This window comes from Primulina eburnea, chromosome 6, assembly GCF_022965805.1.
Source record: "Primulina eburnea isolate SZY01 chromosome 6, ASM2296580v1, whole genome shotgun sequence".
Taxonomy (NCBI): domain Eukaryota; kingdom Viridiplantae; phylum Streptophyta; class Magnoliopsida; order Lamiales; family Gesneriaceae; genus Primulina; species Primulina eburnea.
The window spans coordinates 19,351,055-19,370,969 of NC_133106.1; the positions used below are offsets into that span (position 1 = coordinate 19,351,055).

The 19,915-nt window shown below is 40.0% G+C and overlaps 1 long non-coding RNA gene across 1 annotated transcript; it reads right to left on the bottom strand.

Moving 5' to 3' along the window:
• Positions 1–7,244: 7,244 nt before the first annotated feature.
• LOC140833353 (uncharacterized) lies at positions 7,245–8,563 on the bottom strand. The gene is made up of 3 exons (XR_012118429.1): positions 8,471–8,563; positions 8,033–8,086; positions 7,245–7,412 (listed from the first exon to the last, which is right to left on the bottom strand). It is a non-coding gene; the product is annotated as an uncharacterized lncRNA (long non-coding RNA).
• Between the last annotated feature and the right edge of the window lie 11,352 nt (positions 8,564–19,915).

The following is a 19,915-nucleotide window of genomic DNA, read 5'->3' on the forward strand; positions in this document are numbered from 1 at the left end:
CTCCATTGCCGTTCCACTCACAGCACTGACCAAGAAAAATGTGAATTTTGTGTGGAGCGATGACTATCAGAAGAGCTTCGATACTTTGAAGCAAGCTCTTATTTCAGCACCATTTTTGGCCACACCGTCAGGACCCGGCGAGTTTGTTCTGTATACCGATGCTTCGAAGCTCGGTCTTGGTGCAGTTCTGATGCAGCATGGGAGAGTGATAGCGTATGCTTCCCGAATGCTGAAGGTCCATGAGAAGAATTACCCTACCCATGATCTGGAGTTAGCGGCCGTAGTTTTTGCCTTGAAGATTTGGAGGCATTATTTGTATGGAGAGAAGTGCCAGATCTTTACCGACCACAAAAGCCTCAAGTATTTCTTTACGCAGAAGGAGCTGAACATGCGTCAGAGGCGTTGGTTGGAGCTTGTGAAAGACTACGATTGTGACATTAGCTACCACTCGGGTAAAGCTAATGTAGTTGCGGATTCTTTGAGTAGGAAAGTCGCAGTGATGGCTCATTTGACGATTCAGAAACCTCTTCAGATTGAGATGCAGAGGTTTGATCTTGAGACTTATCCTCGAGGTAGAGTTCCTCGTTTATCTACCTTGCTATCCAGTCCTCTCTTATTGACCGTATTCGCAGTGGTCAGGCAGCAGATGAGCAGTTGGCACAGTGGAAGAAGAGAGATGAAGCCAAGGGCAGTGTCTTGTATACAGTCAGCGACGGTATTGTGAGATACCGAGACAGGATATGGGTTCCTAGCAGTGATTCTATCCGAGAAGACATCTTATCAGAGGCCCATATGTCCCCGTACTCCATTCACCCTGGGAGTACGAAGATGTACAAAGATCTGCAGCTATTGTATTGGTGGCCTGGTATGAAGAAGGACATCAGACGATTTGTGTCCGAGTGTCTGACTTGTCAGTTAGTGAAGGCCGAGCATCAGAGACCAGCAGGTTTGCTCAAACCTCTTCCTATTCCTGAGTGGAAGTGGGAGAACATTACCATGGATTTTGTGACCGGATTGCCGAAGTCAGCCAGGGGATCGAATGCTATTTGGGTGATTGTAGATCGTCTTACCAAATCAGCGCACTTCTTGCCTATTAAGACGACATTCACCATGATTCAGTATGCAGAGCTGTATAACCGGGAGATAGTCCGACTTCATGGTGTTCCAGTTTCGATCGTATCCGACAGAGATCCCAGATTCACTTCCTCATTTTGGAAGAGTTTGCATTCGACTTTGGGTACGAAGTTGCTGTTTAGCATAGCTTTCCATCCGCAGACAGATGGGCAGTCGGAGCGAGTTATTCAGATTTTGGAGGATCTTCTTCGCTTGCGTCATTGATTTCTCTGGGAGTAGACTTGTCAAAATGGGCTGGCGGGGCGGGCCAGCCCGCCACCTGCCGTAACCCGCCATTAGGCGGGGCGGGGCGGGCCAGCCCGCCATTTTTGCGGGCCTCTAAATGGCCAACCCAGCCCAACCCATCTTGGGCCGCGGGTTACGCGGGCCGACCCGCTTGTTTTTTAACAAAAAAATGCTAATTATTATTATAGTAAACATATAAGAAAAAGGTAAATTGTTTAAACCATAAAAAGTAAATTGTTTAAACCATTAAAATAAGAAACTAAGAAAGCATACAACATAATCCATAAAAAATAAATTGTTTAAACCAAACATGAAGAAACTAAATAAATACTATAAAGTCTATTCTCATTAAACTCAATTCAATCTTCATCTTCTACAATAGCTCCCTCCACTGTTTCTTTATCAAAAATTTCAACAACATTGGATCCTTCTCGGGATGAAGTTGTTTTTAAATTTGCACATTCATCATCATCTGCATCTAAAAGACACGGAGTAAGCCAATATATCAATTTAAGAAAAGTTATATTTATATCTAGATATCTATATATATAAGTGAAATTACCATAAACATAACCACGCAACCAGTTACGCGTGCAAATAAGAGCTTGCACTTTTTCAGGAAGGATGCGACTTCTATACTTGGTGAGCACATGAGCACCAATGGAAAAAGTTGACTCTGATGCAACCGTAGTTATGGGGATAGACAAAATATCGCATGCCATCAATGAAAGTGAAGGGTATCGATGCTTATGATTCTTCCAATGCTCCAAAACATCTAAATTTTGATAATATACAAATTCAAGCTTTGGCTCCTCCAAATAAAGATCTAATTCAGATTTTCCTGCACTTCTAATGGTTTGACTCTCATATGCCATGATTTCCTACATCAATTAACTTATGGTAAAGCAATATATATATTTAAAAACAAACCAAACAATGAATATAAGAAATAGAAAAGAAATAAATCATTTTAATACTTACATCATAGATTCTTTTGCCTTTATTTTTAATTTCTCCTCCACTTTGAGTATGTGAAATTGTAACAGAAGATAATCTTGGTTGTGAAGAACTTGTCTGATTGGTGTTAGAATACTGCTCAAAGAGCTTATACAACTTTGTCTTCACAATCAACATCTTCTCTTGGCATTTTGTAGGATCATCAAGCTTTGAATAAAAAAACTCTAACATAGAAAGATTTATTCGTGGGTCAAGAATAGCCCCAAATGCAAGCACCACGCTATATTGATTCCAATACTTATCAAACTTCTCTTTCATCCTTTTACACATATCACTTATCACAAAATCTTCATTTGACAAGTTCTCATTTAACAAAACCTCGATCTTCCAAACTTGCATGAAGTACAAATTTGATGTAGGATAAGAAGAACCTGAGATCAAATTAGTAGTATCATAAAATGGCTCAAGAAATTCACATATTTTTTCTCCTCTTTTCCACTCTTCAATTGAAGGACAATATTTATAATTATTATCATTTAATTGAAGAGAAGAAAATGCCTTTTTATATTTGATGGCACTATCTAACATCAAATATGTTGAATTCCAACGAGTAGGCACATCCAATCTCAAGCCAATACCACTGTCAACGTTACCAACTGCTCTCACACATTCTTCAAATTTTCTCATCCTACCCTCCGAGCCTTTCACATACTTGACAGATTCTCTAATTTTATTCAAAGCTACACTAGCTATTTTGAGACCTTCTTGGACAATGAGATTCAATATATGAGCACAACAACGAACATGAAAAAATTCACCATCACACAACAAGCTATCATGCAACGAGAGTCGTTCTTTCAAAATGGCTTGCATATTATCATTACTTGATGCATTATCCAATGTCAAAGAGAAAACTTTTTTCTCGATCCCCCATTCCTTCAAAAAACCAAACAATTTTGATGCTAATTCGACTCCTGAGTGTGGAGGAGGCATATGAGCAAAGCTAAGTATTTTACTATTCAATTTCCCATCATCATCAACAAAGTGGGCACTCAAGCAAATGTAGCCCTCACTAGTGCATGCAGTCCATACATCTGAAGTTAAACAAATTCTGTTTTTTATGTTAGCCAAAGTTTGCCTAAGTTTCTCTTTCTCTCTCATGTAGATTCTTGAAATGTCGGAAACAAGAGTATTTCTAGAAATACAAAGCACGTCAGGATTTATATATTTAACCCAAGCTCTAATTCCATCATACTCGATAAAAGAAAATGGCAAATCATGCTTAATAACGGCAGCAGCTAATAACTCACGTGAAATTTTTTGATCTATTTTTTTTGACCTCATGTTCCCATCATGATCAATAATCATTTGTCCAACATCATGAAATTTTACCATTTTGCAATTTTGAAGATGACGCCTTAATGTTGAAGTCCCGTATTGTTTTCCCCCACATTTATACTCTTTCTTGCATGCCTTACATTCGGCTCTTTGTATACCATCTTGACCAATCTCTTTTTTCGTAAAATAATTCCAGACATCAGAATATTCTTTAGGCTTTTTTGATGTAGCTTCCTCCTGACCATGCTTGTTGTTTCCAATTTCCTCGTATTCATCTATGTTATTACTTTGGTTTATGGTAGAATCCATAATCTACAAATACAATAGTGAAAAATATTAGTAACTTGAGTCATTTCAATCACAACAAATACAATGGTGGGATTTAAAAAGAAAAAAAAAAGAGGACAGTGCTTGAGCAGGAGAGATAAATATACACCACAAAAGAAATGTTAGTAAACAATGGTGTTTATAAGAAATCAGGTATAAATTACGTTAAAAAAATATACACCACAAAAGAAATCCATCCATAAGCTTAGATAAAATTAAATTTTAAGTACTTGAGCAGGAGAGATAAACAATAATGGAAAGAATATGATTCAGTTAAATAACATAAAATTGGGAATGAGTATTTTACACACACACTAACCACTTCCTTGTAACTTACAAGGAAACAGAAAGCAGTGTTAGAAGCTCGTGGATAAAAATGTTTTCATTTTCTTGGTGTTTCCATTTCATCTACTTCTACACTAAGAAATGTTTTCATTTTCTTTTTCTTGGTGTTTCTAACTTTTTATATCGATAGAAGCTCGTGGATAAAAATGAAAACAGGAAATCCCTTGAAGGGCAAGAAGTGAGTGAAGTGCTAATCAAATTGGCTAGAGAAACTGAAGAATTGGCATCGAAGGAGAAGGATATATTCAGTCGAGTTCTTAAGAAATGGCACCCGAATTCTGCTGGGGTTGCAGCTGTTACACTGCACACTTGCTACGGGACATTACTAAAGCAGTACTTAACGGGCACGACTATGCTCAAGAATGAAACAGTTTTGGCGTTGAAAAGGGCTGGGAAATCGGAGAAACTTTTAGTACAGATGGTAGATTGGTAGTTGAGGACTCTGCTGAATGTGAAGATGGAGGCAAGGCAATTGTGAGAGAAATGGAATCCGATAGAAACTGTTAATTTTTTTCATAATTCTACAGGCATGGAATCCGATAGATTCACATAGATTAAAAAAAAACCCACATAGACATGGAATCCGATAGATCATAGATGCACACACTTTAGAGAAAGTAGAACCACGTAGATTCAAAAAAAAGAAAAGCACAAAGATTCAGAAAAAAACACAGAGATTCAAAAAAAGAAGAAGCACAGAAACTTAGATTTTACCTGAGTGATGGATGGAGGGAGGCGCTGTAGAAAAATGAAAAGGAAATTAGAGACGAGAGTGATGGACTGATGGAGACGCAGAGTGATGAGCCGCAGCCGCGCAAGAGAAAGATGGAGTGAGGCGTAGAAAAATAAGGACAAAATTAAGAGATTCAGAATTTACCCTAATTTGGCGGGCCAGCCCGCCCCGTTTAGGCCCGCCCCGTCTTGACCCACAACCCAAATGGGCTCAGCCCGTTTGGCCCGCCTCCAAACGGGCTGTTATTTTATCAACCCAACCCGCTCAATTTGTATGGCGGGGCGGGCCGGCCCGACGGGCCTAACCCAATTTGACAACTCTATCTGGGAGTTGGGAGTCGAACTTACCATTGGTAGAGTTCACCTATAACAACAGTTTCCAGTCATCTATAGGTATGGCTCCGTATGAAGCACTGTATGGCCGCAAGTGCAGATCTCCTGTTCATTGGGATGAAGTAGGAGAGAGAGCAGAGTTGGGTCCAGAGATTGTTCAGCAGGCAGCAGATGTAGTAGTCAAGATCATTGATAGGATGAGGACTGCTCAGAGCCGACAGAAGAGTTATGCCGATCAGCGAAGGAGAGATTTAGAGTTTGCAGTGGGCGATCATGTCTTTGTGAAAGTGGCACCTATGAAGGGTGTCATGAGATTTGGGAAGAAAGGGAAGCTCAGTCCGAGATTCATTGGACCCTTTGAGATTCTTGACAGAGTTGGGACGCTAGCTTATCGTGTTGCTCTTCCGCCGAATCTGGCCGGAGTATACAATGTCTTTCACGTCTCCATGCTGAGGAAGTACATGACAAATCCTTCGCATGTGCTGAACTTTGAGCCGTTGCAGCTTACTCCGAACTTATCTTATGAGGAGAGACCAGTGCAGATCCTAGACAGACAGGAGAAGAAGCTTCGGAACAAGCTTGTAAAGCGAGTCAAAGTCAAATGGCTCAACCATTCTGAGGAGGAAGCTACGTGGGAGTCTGAGCCAGAGATGAGAGAGCGTTACCCCGAGTTATTCGGTGAGTTCTAATTTCGAGGACGAAATTTCTTTTAAGGGGGGAAGGATTGTAGAACCCGTAAATCAGTCTACGTATAAGTCATGCATAATTCTAGTATTTTAAATTTAATTGACTTCATTGCATGATTATTTAAATGCTTTTCTTTGAAGTTAATTATTTTATTTTTTCATGCAGTAGTTTGATTTTTCAGTTATTTCGGTGAGGCCGGACTGGAGTTGGAACTTTGAGATAGAATTTAAGATTCGATAAATATTTCCAGACTTTATTTTAGCTAGCAAGTAAGATAATTTAAGTTAATAAGGAGGTTCGAGGATTTAATTTAAGTTACTTGAGGTGATTAAGAAATAAGCTCATTTAAGTTACTTAATTAAGGGATTAATTCACTAAATTAATTAAAGGATTAGTGAGGCTTTTAAGGATTATAAATTTACTAGCTAGATAACATTTTTCCCTTCCCTTTAATTGTTAAATTTCGGCCACCCCTTTGTTGATCAAATAATTCATTTGCCAACTCATCCTTTGACCAATTCTTTGTCATCTTTTAGCATGTTAACCTTTTCAATTAGTAATCAACCTTAATTAATTAATGTTAAAACATTATCCTAGTTTAGATGAGCATGTAGAATCGGTCATTGCACCACCATAATCCCTCCAAGTATATTTGATAGCGAACCACAATTCAAATTTCAAAATGAGGGAGACTTGGTCTTTATTTGTCCCTTATATTTTGCACCCATCACCCTCACTCCCCTAACCATTTCCCCACCTCCCTAATCTCGAAAATTCAGAGTGTTTTCAGAGTAAAAAACTTGAGAATTCAGTGGGTGGTAGGAGAGAAAAATCGAGTGCAAGAAAGATAGAAAAGAAAGCGTTCCACTCCTCCGCGCCGCGTCGTCGTCGTTTCGTTCGTTTTCTTTCGAAACGAAACCAGGCATGTCTAGATTTCTTTCAAACCTCAATCAAGTCATATTATCAATTATTTTTCAGTATATGATCATGTTTTATCAAGCAAAAACTGTGGGGCCCTTAGCTCCTAATCGTTATTACAATGCAATTTGATTAGGGTTAATTAATCACAGCGGAAAACGAGTTTAAAATTTTCTTTACAATGAGCCCAAGTCATTTTATTTTAATATTAAAAATAGTATATTATCTCACGTCATAATCATGCCCACACGTAATCAAAACCAATCACATACAAACAACTCATATCCTCGGGACATGCCCCGGTATATAGATACATATACATATATACTGGGAACAAGACATAAACATAAAACCTCAGCCCAAGCTGTGGCTCCCTCCAGAAGTACCCTCTCCGGTCTCCTGATATCCTGGAGTACCTGCCATTGTCCACACACAAAGACAACAACAGCCCCCCTTGGGGGTGAGCAAAGCTCCGTATGGAACAACCAATCATATATACCACAGATATCTAAACAATGATATATGGTATGCAATGCATGTATGTCGTGGAGGTATCAGGTCAAATGCCCATCCACTGAGCACATGTCAGAATCAATCGAATCGCTATCAAATCAAATCAATGCTCGAGCTGGCACACCGGCCGATATGGGAATACACGTATGATAGCGTCGACGAAGCGCCATCAATCCCACATCTCATATCCAATCATATGGGGCCACAATTGTCTATGCTTTACGGGTCATATAATACCGGCATAGAGATTGTGTTCACAAACCCCGGAATCCAATCCAATCATATCCAGGTATCCAAGGATCATAGCTCAACGTGCATGTCATGTATCGATGTATGCATAAAATGATGTGTGTTAACAAAACATTTATTTTATACATCGATATCTCAAATCTCAATGCCATGTATGCCACATCAAATCATCAAATAGGCATATAGACACGTATTCCAATCCAATCAATCCAATCACACCGACATATATCATATAATACAGATACCTGTCGTATGTTACCCGGTCGCAACATACCTCAATTCTTCGTTCCAGTTGATGTAGCTTGAAGATACCAATATAATAATCTATCTACATCAATAACATATCCATTTCAATCAATAACATCATTCAATATCAACAATATAAGTTTCAAATATCTTTTGAAACTTTGAAATTTCATATCAAATCGAAATCATAATATAATTCAATTTCGACTTCGAATACAAGTTTCTTGCCGATTATTCTACCGCATATATAACCGACAAATAATTCTTCAATCTCAATCAAATGATTAAAATTCTCTAATTATAATAAATTGAGAATAATTCAAAATAACATCACTATAATCATCTCTTCTTCGTTAAAATCATACACTATTCAACAATCTTCAATTCCAGTATGATTTAACAATTTATCGGATTTATTCCAAAAATCGACGAATTTCAAACATCACCAAAACTATAAAATTTATACCTCAAATCGAAGACCTTGTGTCAACGATCCCAGATCTGAAGTCGGTTCGTCGATTGGATAAACCGATAAGTCGCACGATCGAAAAGAAAATTCGAAAACCTTATTCTTTTCCCCTCTCTCTCCTCTCGGCTTTCTTCTGTGCGAAAGATGAATTGTGAATTCATTCTTTACGTTCAAATTTATCCTTTTCTCTTTTTTTTTTTTTAATATTATATTTATATACTATTTAACATTTCAACTTCGGTATATCCATTCGGACCAGTCAAACGATCCAATTTTTCAAAACTCAAAACATGAAACTTCTATATCTTTGAGTTTTCTACGTCATATCCAAATCTCAAATCATTTGGGCTTCATATGAAAAAGATATATCACTATTTTCCATTTTGCCCTTAAAATTAATTCATTATTTTTCAACTTATTTACGAAAATGCCATCAAAATAAATTGAATATTTTTCAACTTATTTACCAAAATGCCATTAAAGCTATTTTAGTCTCGGGGTCTCATATTTCTCCACCTCTTAAAAGATTTCGTCCTCGAAATCTCAAACATCTCTATAAACATAACATTAGCAAACATATATATGTCACCAGTTATAGTACATATCAAAACTAAAATCAGTAAAAGGATCAGAATACATCGAATACAATGGAACAAATGGATGAGCATCAAATAAATGCGGATATGATTCTTGCATCTTGCTTTCCAACTCCCACGTTGATTCTTCAACACCATGTCTTGTCCATTGCACTCGAACTAGAGGAATCGATTTATTTCTCAATATCTTCTCCTTTCGATCCATAATGCGAACAGGTTGTTCAACATAGGAAAGAGAAGGATCCAATTCCACTTCATCAGGTGCAAGCACATGTGATGGATCTGGTTCATATTTCCTCAGCATAGAAACATGAAATACATCGTGAATAGCGGATAGAGCTGGTGGCAATGCCAATCGATATGCAAGATCACCAACTCGATCGAGAATCTCGTATGGACCAACATAACGAGGAGATAACTTCCCTCGCATACCAAATCTAACAGTGCCTCTAAAGGGAGATGTTTTCAAAAACACTCTGTCACCTTTCTGGAATTCCAAGGGTCGTCTTCGTTTATTCGCATAACTCGTTTGACGATCCTGAGCAGCTTTCATCCGCTGTCGAATCAACTGAACCTTATCATTCATTTCATGTATCATTTCATGTCCAGTCAATTGTTTTTCACCAATCTCATCCCAGAATAGCGGTGATCTACATCGTCTCCCATATAGAGCATCAAACGGTGCCATACCGATACTCGTTTGAAAGCTATTATTATACGAAAATTCAACCAATGGTAATGCATCTTGCCATCCCATTCTGAAGTCCATCACAATCGCACGCAACATATCCTCTAAAGTTTGAATCGTACGCTCAGTCTGGCCATCAGTTTGAGGATGGTAAGCAGTACTCATAGCCAAACGCGTACCCATCACTTCTTGAAAACTACCCCAGAATTTAGAAGCAAATCTGGGATCACGATCAGATACAATCGAGACTGGCACACCGTGCAGTCTCACAACATTCTCAATGTATAAACGGGTCATTTTCTTATAAGGATAAGTCCGCTCATACGGAATAAAATGTGCAGATTTCGAAAGCCGATCAATAATCACCCAAATAGCATCACAGCTCTTGGGCGAACGAGGTAAATGAGTCACAAAATCCATAGCAATATGCTCCCAATTCCATTTCGGGATTTCAAGACTATGGAGCAATCCTCCAGGTTTCATTTTCTCGGCTTTAACTTGCTGGCAGACCAAGCATTTAGAAATAAACTCAGCAATGTCCTTCTTTATACGTTTCCACCAGAATTGAGGTCTCAATGTCAAATACATTTTCCGACCTCCAGGGTGAATACTGTATTTGCTACAATGTGCTTCTCGAAGAAAGGCAGATCTCAAATCAGAGTTGTCAGGAACTACCAGCCGACCATTAAGTCATAAAGAACCATCAGAAGAAATCTGGAATACAGACTGATGTCCTGCAGATACAAGTTCTTTCGACTTTTGGATCTGAGCATCGCTTCGTTGGGCCTTTCGTATTTTCGAGATCAAGTTCGGCTCAATTTGCAATGCTGAGACAGTGACAGAATTCCAATTCGAGTGAAAAGTCCAACCAGAAGTACATATATCCTCATGTACCTTGGCGACACAAACAGAAGCTAGAACAGAATCATAAACTTTCCGGCTCAAGTCATCCGCAGTAATATTCACCGATCCAGGGTGATATTGAATCTCACAATCAAAATCCTTCAGGAGATCCATCCACCTGCGTTGCCTCATATTCAGATCAGATTGAGAAAAGAGATATTTCAGACTCTTATGGTCCGAATAGATAACAAACTTTTCTCCGTACAAGTAATGGCGCCAAATCTTCAAAGTAAACACAATGGCAGCCAATTCGAGATCATGAACAGGATAACGTGTTTCATGAGATTTCAATTGACGAGACGCGTAAGCAACCACTTTGCCATGTTGCATCAGAACACAGACCAAACCTTTACCAGACGCATCTGTACACACCACAAATCCTCCGGTACCTGAGGGAATAGTAAGCACAGGTGCAGTTGTCAATCTCGTCTTCAATTCAAGAAAACTAGCTTCACATTCATCTGACCAAATGAATCGTTGATTCTTCTGTGTCAGTTGAGTAATAGGTTTAGCTATCTTCGAAAATCCTTCAATAAAACAACGATAATATCCAGCTAAACCCATGAAGCTACGGATCTCAAGAACATTCATAGGTCTTGGCCAATTCAATACAGCTTCGACCTTCGCAGGATCAACAGATATGCCATGTATCGAAATGACGTGGCCCAGAAATACCACTTTGTCCTTCCAGAATTAACATTTGAACAATTTGGCATACAAATGACTAGTACGAAGAGTCTGAAGTACCAGTCTCAGATGTTCAGCATGCTCCTTCTTCGATTTCGAGTACACAAGAATATCATCAATAAAAACAATAACGAATCGGTCTAGATAATCTCGAAAGACCCGATTCATTAAGTCCATAAAAATAGCAGGAGCATTCGTAAGACCAAAAGGAATAACCAAGAATTCATAGTGCCCATACCTCGTACGAAAAGCAGCCTTGGGTACATCTTCGTCTCGAACTCGTACTTGATGATACCCAGAACGAAGATCAATCTTCGAGTAAACAGAAGTACCCTGAAGCTGATCAAACAAATCATCAATACGTGGAAGTGGGTACTTGTTTTTCACAGTAGCCCGATTCAGCTGCCTATAATCGATACACATTCGCATAGTACCATCTTTCTTTCGAACAAATAAAACTGGAGCTCCCCAAGGCGATACACTCGGTCGAATATATCCCTTATCGAGAAGATCCTATAATTGTTCTTTCAATTCTTTCAATTCCAGGGGTGCCATGCGATAAGGAGCTTTAGAAATAGGCGCAGTCCCCGGCACAAGATCAATACTAAACTCAACTTCTCGACGAGGAGGAAAATCAGGAATCTCATCGGGAAATACATCCGGGAATTCTTTCGCAACTGGAATCTCAGACAAGGAAGACTCCTTCTTCGACATATCAATAGCGTAGATAAGATAACCCTCATCTCCGCTAGTCAACAATCGAGACATCTCCAAGGAAGATACCAATGGAATTTTGGCTAGGGAACCCTTGCCATAAAAATTCCACTTGGGTCCATCAATCGGTCGAAATCGAACCACTCCATGACAACAATCAATAGTAGCTCGATTTGTCGTCAAGATATCCATGCCAACAATACAATAAAAGTCGTGCATAGGGAGGACAATCAAATTCAGAAATACCACATTATCCTCGTATATCAATACACAATTATGCACAACTCTCTCAGACAAAATAATCTTCCCTGCTGGCGTGGCTATCGACAAAGTATCATACAACGGGGTACACTCAATATCGTGAGATGCAACAAATGCATGAGATATGAATGAATGAGATGCTCCTGTATCAAATAAAACACGTGCAGGATAATCGCAAAGCGTGCAAATACCTGCAATCACGCCTCCAGGAGCTTCTCTCGCCTGATCCTCAGTCATGGCATACACTCTCACTTGAGGAGGAGCTTGGGCACTCTGACCACCCGGTCCTCGATATCGTGGGACACTCGACTGCTGAAAAGATGGAACAGGAACAGCAGGTCTCATCATACCCGGGCCACCTCTAAATCCTGGCTGGGGTTGAGCAGAAGTCGTACCTATGTTCGGACATACTCGAGAGAAATGGCCTTCCTGCCCACTTTGATAACAAGTACCAAACATACCTCGGCACTGCTCGATAGTATGTTTGCCTCCACAATGATTACAGTAGGGAGCAATCACAGGACTCCCTCGCTGTGAACCACTCGAACTCAAAGAAGACGAAGAAGCAGAGCCAGTCTTCTTGAACTTCTTACCCCTCGGTCGCAAAGTAGGCTGCTGAGCTGACACCGGTGGTGGAGGAGTATACTGTGGACCTCCCCGTCTAAGTCCAGCCTCGGCTGCCTTAGCTCGTTCAACTGCCTCTGCGTAGCTGGTAGGCAATCCAGAAACAACATATGTATATAAAACAGGATGTAAACCATTTACAAACCTGTTATATTTTGCCCTCGCATTACCAGCTACGTGAGGTGCATACCTCAGTAACGTAGAAAACTTCGAAGCATACTCTGCAACAGACATCGTTCCCTGCTGCAGATTATTGAATTCATTCTCCTGAGCAGTATAATAAGAAGGAGGGGAATACTGCTCCAAGAACTGGGCCTTGAACACATCCCATGTGACTTCAGTCCCAGCCTCTTTCAATCCAATCTCAGCGGCTTCCCACCAAGATTTAGCTCGGTCTTTCAGCTGATACAAAGCAAGTTTCAGTTGCCGAACCTTGGAATACTCAACAATATTAAACAAGTGCTCGATATCCTTCAGCCAGGCCTCAGCTCTTTCAGCACTCTCAGTGCCAAAGAACCTCGGGGGTTTCAGATCCTGGAATCGAGCCATCACAACATCCATGGACAATCCTTCAAATTGCCCAACAATCCTCTCAGTACTGCTACTCGCAGTTTCATTTGTGTGATCCATCTACAAATCAAAAGAAGAACATCACAATTTCATATCGATTCATAATCTCATCACCTCATATTATCAATCTCATCAGATACTTACTCAAATCAAATCACATAAGAGCAAGTAATACAAATAAGTCAAAAAAATACGCACAATTCATTTGTGCCTACTCAAGTGTACACAAGACTCAATAGAGCATTCCCAGCTATGCTCTGATACCACTCTGTATGGGGCCCTTAGCTCCTAATCGTTATTACAATGCAATTTGATTAGGGTTAATTAATCACAGCGGAAAACGAGTTTAAAATTTTCTTTACAATGAGCCCAAGTCATTTTATTTTAATACTAAAAATAGTATCTTATCTCACGTCATAATCATGCCCACACGTAATCAAAACCAATCACATACAAACAACTCATATCCACGGGACATGCCCCGGTATATAGATATATATACATATATACTGAGAACAAGACATAAACATAAAACCTCAGCCCAAGCTGTGGCTCCCTCCAGAAGTACCCTCTCCGGTCTCCTGATATCCTGGAGTACCTGCCATTGTCCACACACAAAGACAACAACAGCCCCCCTTGGGGGTGAGCAAAGCTCCGTATGGAACAACCAATCATATATACCACAGATATCTAAACAATGATATATGGTATGCAATGCATGTATGTCGTGGAGGTATCAGGTCAAATGCCCATCCACTGAGCACATGTCAGAATCAATCGAATCGCTATCAAATCAAATCAATGCTCGAGCTGGCACACCGGCCGATATGGGAATACACGTATGATAGCGTCGACGAAGCGCCATCAATCCCACATCTCATATCCAATCATATGGGGTCACAATTGTCTATGCTTTACGGGTCATATAATACCGGCATAGAGATTGTGTTCACAAACCCCGGAATCCAATCCAATCATATCCAGGTATCCAAGGATCATAGCTCAACGTGCATGTCATGTATCGATGTATGCATAAAATGATGTGTGTTAACAAAACATTTATTTTATACATCGATATCTCAAATCTCAATGCCATGTATGCCACATCAAATCATCAAATAGGCATATAGACACGTATTCCAATCCAATCAATCCAATCACACCGACATATATCATATAATACAGATACCTGTCGTATGTTACCCGGTCGCAACATACCTCAATTCTTCGTTCCAGTTGATGTAGCTTGAAGATACCAATATAATAATCTATCTACATCAATAACATATCCATTTCAATCAATAACATCATTCAATATCAACAATATAAGTTTCAAATATCTTTTGAAACTTTGAAATTTCATATCAAATCGAAATCATAATATAATTCAATTTCGACTTCGAATACAAGTTTCTTGCCGATTATTCTACCGCATATATAACCGACAAATAATTCTTCAATCTCAATCAAATGATTAAAATTCTCTAATTATAATAAATTGAGAATAATTCAAAATAACATCACTATAATCATCTCTTCTTCGTTAAAATCATACACTATTCAACAATCTTCAATTCCAGTATGATTTAACAATTTATCGGATTTATTCCAAAAATCGACGAATTTCAAACATCACCAAAACTATAAAATTTATACCTCAAATCGAAGACCTCGTGTCAACGATCCCAGATCTGAAGTCGGTTCGTCGATTGGATAAATCGATAAGTCGCACGATCGAAAAGAAAATTCGAAAACCTTATTCTTTTCCCCTCTCTCTCCTCTCGGCTTTCTTCTGTGCGAAAGATGAATTGTGAATTCATTCTTTACGTTCAAATTTATCCTTTTCTCTTTTTTTTTTATTTTTTTTAATATTATATTTATATACTATTTAACATTTCAACTTCGGTAATCCATTCGGACCAGTCAAACGATTCAATTTTTCAAAACTCAAAACATGAAACTTCTATATCTTTGAGTTTTCTACGTCATATCCAAATCTCAAATCATTTGGGCTTCATATGAAAAAGATAAATCACTATTTTCCATTTTGCCTTTAAAATTAATTCATTATTTTTCAACTTATTTACGAAAATGCCATCAAAATAAATTGAATATTTTTCAACTTATTTACCAAAATGCCATTAAAGCTATTTTAGTCTCGGGGTCTCACAAAAACCGAGATACATGTCAAAACATTTTGAAACAACACATGCAGAATTTTCGATTTTTCCTTGGCAAGCTTCACGGTTTCTTTTGGTTTGTGAGTTTCAGGTATTGGATCGACTCCAGGCTCCCAAGGCGACTTATATACATGTAATAGGATGCATTAGGACCACATTTGTCCATCGGTTTCACCCCATGCTCGCTGGAAAGCATGATTCCTGCTTTTGATTGCTAGCATGATTCCTGTTTTAATATATGCTACCTGAATTATCTGATATTGATATGGTATTGTATATTATTGGAATGGATCAGCTGTAAGATGATCCGAGGAGGCTTGAAACAGGATTATTGTTGGAATTGCTAACCCTTTTGGTTATCAGATATGCCTCTGAGAAGAATGCCAGAACAGGGGAGTACCTCGAATCCTCCCATGGATGTGACACCTACAGCAATGGAGAAATTGCTGAAAAGATTTCAGTCATTCCATCCACCGACTTTGAAAGGAACGGAGAATTCCGTAGAATGTGAAAGTTGGTTGGACGATATTGAATCGTTGTTCGAATCGTTGGAATATACGGAGGAAAAGAGGGTTAAACTAATAGGACACCAGTTGCATGACGTTGCTAAACACTGGTGGAACACGACGAAACGGGCTTTGGAACTACGAGGTACGGCCATTACCTGGAATGTGTTTAAGACTGCATTTTATCTACGATTCTTTCCAGTATCTTATAGGAAGGACAAGGGAGCCGAGTTTGCAAACTTGAAACAAGGCCAGTTAAACATTGAGGACTACGTGGCCAAGTTCTCTACTCTGCTTCGTTTTGCTCCCCATGTGGCTGGAAGTGATGAGGCCGTTGCTGATCAATTTATAAATGGCCTAAACCCGGAAATCTTTACCCTGGTGAACACTGGGAGGCCAAGCAACTTCACCGATGCGTTGAACCGAGCTAAAGGAGCCGAAGCCGGTTTGATGAGACAGAGAGAGGCTTCGGTTGTGCCTTCAGCCCCGAGTTCACAGATGCCTCCACCATTTGCTCGATTTGAGAGCGGCAGTGGAAGTGGGAAGAAAGACTTCCTGAAAGCTAAAGGGAAGAAATTCAAGAAAGCTGGAACTAGCTCATCCAGTTCGAGTGGCTCTAGAAAGACCGGTCAGGGCCAGAGTTATTCAGGACCGTACTGTGGTACTTGTGGAGGGAGGCATTCCACAGATCAGTGCCGAGGAGTGGTTGGCAGCTGTCGTATTTGTGGGCAGCAAGGACACTTTGCTCGAGTGTGTCCCCAGAGGAGTGCCCAGGGATCACAGGCAGCTGAGTCATCGGGATCAGTAGCTCAGGTAGGTAGACGACCGTCTGCCGTGCATACTTTTCAGCCAGTACCGTCTACTCTGTCACAGCAGAGGCCAGGAGGGGGTCAGACCGCGAGCCAGCCTCCTAGACAGCAGGCCCGATTGTTTGCTTTGACCGAGGAGCAAGCACAGGATGCACCTGATGATGTCGTGGCAGGTAACTGTTTTATTTCCGATTATCCTGCGTATGTACTGATTGATACTGGTGCATCTCATACATTTATATCTGAGCGATTTGCATTGAGTCATGCATTGCCTATTGAGTCGTTGTCTGCAGTAGTATCTGTCACGTCTCCGTTAGGAACAGGTTTGATATCCGTAAAATCTGTTAAATCGTGTATACTGCAGTACGATGGGCATACGATTGAGTTAAACTGTATTGTGCTTGGTTTATCTGATTTTGATTGTATTGTCGGTATCGATATGTTGACCAAGTACCGAGCTACAGTTGATTGTTTCCACAAGATAGTTCGATTCAGACCTGAAATGGCTGAGGAGTGGAAATTTTATGGTAAGGGTTCTCGTGCTAGAATTCCTTTGATATCTGCAATGAATATGACACGATTATTGCAGAAGGGAGCGGAGGGATTCCTGGTATATTCAGTTGACTTACTGAAAACGAGCCCATCATTGGCGGATTTGCCAGTGGTGTGTGAGTTTACTGATGTCTTTCCAGATGAGATTCCTGGATTTCCTCCGATTCGAGAGATAGACTTCAGCATTGAGTTAATGCCAGGAACAGTTCCGATTTCGAGAGCTCCATACCGGATGGCACCGATCGAATTGAAAGAGTTGAAAGAACAGTTGGAGGATTTACTGGCCAAGGGATATATTAGACCGAGTGTATCTCCTTGGGGTGCTCTAGTACTGTTCGTGAGAAAGAAGGATGGGTCGATGAGACTTTGTATCGACTACCGGCAACTGAACAAGGCAACGGTAAAGAATAAATATCCATTGCCTCGTATCGATGATTTATTTGATCAGTTGCAGGGTTCATCTGTGTATTCCAAGATCGATTTGAGATCTGGATACCATCAATTGAGAGTCAGGGATTCTGATATCTCTAAGACAGCATTCAGAACCAGGTATGGACACTATGAGTTTATTGTCATGCCTTTTGGTTTGACGAATGCACCGGCGGTATTTATGGGATTGATGAACCGCGTCTTTCAGAAATATTTGGATGATTTTGTTATCATATTCATTGATGATATATTGATTTATTCAAAGAATATGATTGAGCATGCTAATCATCTGAGGACTGTGTTGAGAATTTTGAGGGCGGAAAAGTTGTATGCTAAATTGTCGAAATGCGAGTTTTGGCTGAAACAGGTTGTGTTTTTGGGTCACATTATATCGGGAGACGGTATATCAGTTGATCCCAGTAAGGTTGAAGCCGTGATTAGTTGGCCGAGACCTACATCTGTGCCGGAGATTCGCAGTTTTATGGGTTTGGCAGGATATTATCGTCGATTTATTAAAGATTTTTCGAGTATTGCCAAACCGATTACACAATTGACTCAAAAGAATGCTCCATTTGTGTGGACAGAAGACTGTGAATCCAGTTTTCTTGAGTTGAAAAAGAGACTGACCAGTGCGCCTGTGTTGACAATTCCTTCAGGTACTGGTGATTTCGTCGTTTACTGTGATGCATCTCACCGAGGATTGGGTTGTGTTTTGATGCAGCGGGGGCATGTGATTGCTTATGCCTCGAGACAGCTGAAACCCCATGAAACTCGTTACCCAATTCATGATCTTGAATTGGCAGCCATAGTCTTTGCTTTGAAGATATGGCGACATTACCTGTACGGTGAGAAATTCGAAATCTATTCTGATCATAAAAGCTTAAAATATCTGTTTTCGCAATCAGAGCTGAATATGAGATAGCGGAGATGGCTGGATTTACTGAAAGACTTTGATTGTGAAATCAAGTATTATCCAGGAAAGTCCAATGCAGCAGCTGATGCACTGAGTCGAAAGGTATGTGCACTATCCTTATCGACGATTGGTGTCTCGAATTTGATTAAAGACTGCTGTTTGTCTGGATTAGCTTTTGAAACAGATCGTCAGCCTATGAGATTATGTGCGGTTCGAGCTGAACCAGAATTAATAGTAAGAATCAAAGAGGCACAAAAGGTTGATCAGAACGTACAGAATTCGATTGCAATGGTCAGAGCTGGTCATCAATCGGAATATCAGGTTCGGGATGATGTTTTGTATGTGAATAATCGTCTTGTTGTGCCAAATGTTTCAGATTTGAGACAGCGGATATTGACAGAAGCGCACAACAGTCGTTTAGCATTCACCCTGGTGGCAGGAAAATGTATAATGATTTAAAGACACAGTATTGGTGGAAACAAATGAAATCTGATGTGACTGAATTTGTAGCCAAGTGTCTGAATTGCCAACAGGTGAAAGCTGAGAGGAAGAAACCAGGAGGATTATTGCAGAGTTTGTCCATTCCTGAATGGAAATGGGATCACATTTCCATGGATTTTGTGACGCAGTTACCGAGGTCCTCCCGAGGTTGTGATGCGATTTGGGTCGGGATTGATCGATTGACCAAATCCGCTTGTTTTATTCCATACAAAATGACCTACCGGTATGACCAGATGGCCGAGGTTTATGTTCGAGAAGTGGTTAGATTGCACGGAGTGCCGAAGTCGATTGTTTCAGATCGTGATCCTCGATTCACTTCGCACTTCTGGCAGAGTTTACAGCAAGCTCTCGGTACAAAGTTACATCTGAGTACCGCATATCATCCACAGACCGATGGACAGTCAGAGCGGACTATCCAGACATTGGAAGATATGCTGAGAGCTGTGGTACTTGATTTTAGTACTAATTGGCAAGATGCATTGCCTCTTTGTGAATTTTCGTACAACAAC